Here is a 3,971-nt window from a genome sequence, read left to right as displayed (position 1 = left end):
ATTTTCAAGCATAAAGTTGCTTGCTTAACCAAAATAAAAAACAGTTGAATTCGACTGAAAATCACCAAAGAGTTAAATATTTAAACAAAGCAGATGAAATTTCTACTAAAAGTGAAACATTTTTGTACTAGAAAGTTGAATTTTTAACAAAAGTGTAAAATTTTCCGCCCAGAATGATTTTCTTTTCAAGAAAAAAAAACTGTCCACTAAATTAATAAATTTTCAAGCGAAAAAGAGAAATGTTCAAGAAATCTATTAAATTTTTAACCAAAAAATAAGAATTTTCAATTTTAAAAATCGCTTCTATCCAAATTGTTGACTTTGGAAGACCAAAATACAAATTCTTTACGAAACTGTAGAATTTTCAGTCGCAAAATATAAACTATTATTAGAAAAGTTAATTTATAACCAAATTGTTGTCCACCCAAAATGACTTTTAAAGTCTCATCTCGAAAGTATGAATGAAAAAAAAGTTAATTTACTACCAAGCAATTAAGTTTCCATTAAAATAGTTTAAGTTTTTGAAAAAATAATTGATTTTCAACCAAAAAAGATTGTAATTATAAATAAAAACAGGAGTATTCAACTAGAAAAGACGAATTTATAACCAAATAGTTGAATCTTCGTCCAAAACAGCTAATTTTCAACCAAAAAGTTGCAGTTGTTCAGCTTGAAATTAATTTATAACGAAAATCTTGAATTTAAAATTTAAAAAAGAAACCCGAAAAATCGATTGAAAAAATTGTTTGGCTAAAAATAGTTGAATGTTTCTATTGAGTTTTATCACTTTAGTTGGCAGTCAAGTCATAAAACGAAAAAAAAAAATGGGAAAAGAGAAAAACTAGAGAGGTTAGAGAGGGGCTAATACAAGTTTAACAATTAATATGCCTTTCATCTCCATAGCTCATGCAACCATCTATTCTGATTTAATATGACCAGGAAATGATACCATCCATCATGTTTTATGAAAGTAAGGATTATTTGAAAGAAGAAGCTCTTTCGAAAGTACTTCATTTTTATTACTGAAAGGGGCAAAACAATTGTGGATCAAACTTCCAAGCGTGCAATCATGATAATATTCAAACTAGATGGTTTCTTCATTTTCATTAATTATACAACTTTTTCTATAACTGTCGACTTCAAGTTGCTCTTCCAATTATCCGAGATGTCCTCAGAATTATGCCCAGGTTTATAGAACAATATATTACTAATGATCTCCAATTTCCTCCCAGTAAATTTATAGTTAGTGGAGAGTTTATGGCAGTTGAGAACATAATCTAAAGTTTTGTTAAACAAACAAAGTTTGACCTATTGAAATTGTATTAGGAGGAGACATTTGCCTATCTATTATAAATCCAAGTTTGTAACCTATATAAAAATTATGATTTTTATGAGGAACTTTTATGGATTAAGATTCGAAGGTAACGTTTTTGCCTTGAAGTTCCAAAATCTTGAACATTTTGATATTTTTGAATTTATAGAGTTAAAAGGTTTTTTTTAAAATTTTTACATAAAGGAGGACTGGAATGAGGAAGGGTTGATTATAAAAGCACTATTAGCCTATCCCCCCCCCCCCCCCCCCCCCCCCAACACCAGTTATATTTCGCTCTCTAATATTCTTCTGGATTTATCAGGTTGATATTCTTTGCTAATTCTAGGCAAAGTCTGCGTGAATGAATTTTTTATTAATAATCGCTCTAAGACGTTTGAAATTTATTTCCATAAGCTTTCAGAGGTTTTCAACAATTTTTTAGGATTTCCAAACCTGTCAAGGGATTGCTAGTCAATTTGTTTAGTAAATTAAATTAAATTTCAAGCAATTGGACTATGTTTAAGGATTTTATTAAATCTCCAAGGATTTCAAGGGATTTAACTCTTTTATAGCGATTTACAGGGTTTGTTATTAACAGAACTTTAATGAATAAGCATAATTCAAATTACACTCAAGGGCTTTCAAATAATGTACACATTTTGAAATGGATTTTTACGATCTCCAAACATTTTAAGGGATTTGAAAGGATTCTAAAGAATTTTAAGATATATAACATTTCAAGGAATTAAAAAAAATGGTAGGATTTTCAAATATTTTAATAAATTCCTATTAAGAAATTTGTTGATCAAATTAAATAAAATGCCAAGGGATTACTAGCGATTCCACTGAATTTAGTCGATTTTAAGATGTTTCAACCCAGGCAGAAATATTATACATAGTTTATATATATAGTGTGAAGTATAATATATAATATTCATTTGTTTTATACTTTTTTTGTATGAAACAAATGAAAATTATATATAAAACTTTACACTACATATAAACTTTACATAATTTTTCCGCCTGGGAATGTATTTCTCAGGATTTTAAGGATTTCATCAAATCGTTTATTTTAATTGGTAAATATTCACAGAATGCCATAACAGTGAGGCTAAACAAATACATATTTCTATTAAAATCCACAGTCATGGAGGCCTTTTGAAAATCCCTCAAAGGTTCGCAGAGTCAACTTCATCAACGATGTCTACTAGTTATGACAATCTTGCTTGGCAATTTTGTAATGAAAAATAATTCGCGCAACTTTAACCCTAAAAAATGTAACTTCACTGCGCTGTATGCATCATTATCGAACACTAAATGGTCTGTGGTGAGAAAATATGAGGCCTCTGATCAGGCTTCTGACATACTTGATGAAATCGTATACCTTTGGTATACATCTCATATAATTTGGGGTCTCAATATTTAACAAAAGTTAAATATAAAATATAAAAAAATACAAATCAAGTAATTTCATCACTCAATTTCTATGTCTTAAGGCAAATATCAAGATTAATATCATCGGGATATATGAGAATTATACATTCAGGGTTGAAAAGTCTTGATAAGTGATGCAAAACTCATCTTATTCTGGCCACGAATTATAAAAAAGTAATAAAAGTTAAAATTTAGATATCAAAGTGATTGATAGCGTTAATAATAGTCCAAGTGTTCAGAATACATCTTCCTCGAGAAATTTGTGTTCATAACTGAAATTTGAAAGATCCTGTTGAGTTTTTGAATCTCTAGTTATTCTAAGAAGTAATGCTGATAATCTAGTTTTTAAAAATACATTTTCCTCAAGGACCTTGTGTTTATAACATAGATTTGAGACACTCTAATGGGGCTTCGAAGGTCTAGTAATTCCAAGAAGTAAGCCTGTTAAGCTAGTTGATCAAAATGCATATTCCTCAAGAAAGATGAGGTCATAACTGAAATTTGAGAAACCCTGATGGTTAATCAAATTAGTGTTATGAACAAAACTTTCTCAGAAAACGTATAGTTTGTAAACCGGGACTACCAGGCTTATTTCTTAAAATGAAGAGACTTTGGAATAACAGCCGAAAAACCTCAAATTCATATTTTGGATCTACATTTATCAGTAGCGATTATTTTGAACACTTCGAAAAATAGGTTTACTTTTTATACTGACTAGATCTTCGAAAAAGAGTCGAAGAATCTGATATTTCTATGTTGAACACAACTTCCTCGCGGAAAAACTACTTTGAATACCGGAACTATCAGGTTTACTTCTTGAAATTATGAGACTCTAGAAAAAAGGGCGAGGAATCTTAAATTTCTATTGAGAACACACCTTTCTGGGGAAAGATGTATTTTAAACGCCTGCAATACTAGATTTACGAGGGTAGTTCAATAAGTCCTTAGAATGGCCAACAGATGGCGCGCGAATCGCTCCAAATCATCTGTTTTCAGTCAGCACCACTCCCGACTAGATATATGGTGCAGTCACAGTCCACATCTTCTGAGTTTACGTGTTTTTATAACCAATTGAAAAAAAAAATTGTTCGGTAAGAAAAATGGAAAAAAACGAGTTGAGAGGGTTAATCAAACATTTTCATTTAAAGGGTTTAACTCCATATGAGATAAAAAATGAATTGGACTCAGTTCATGGCACATCTGCCCCTGCCTTAGCAACGGTTTA

This window comes from Belonocnema kinseyi, chromosome 3 (assembly GCF_010883055.1).
Source record: "Belonocnema kinseyi isolate 2016_QV_RU_SX_M_011 chromosome 3, B_treatae_v1, whole genome shotgun sequence".
Taxonomy (NCBI): Eukaryota; Metazoa; Arthropoda; class Insecta; order Hymenoptera; family Cynipidae; genus Belonocnema; species Belonocnema kinseyi.
The sequence above is the reverse complement of the archived record's forward strand: the minus strand, read 5'-3'. Positions refer to the sequence as shown.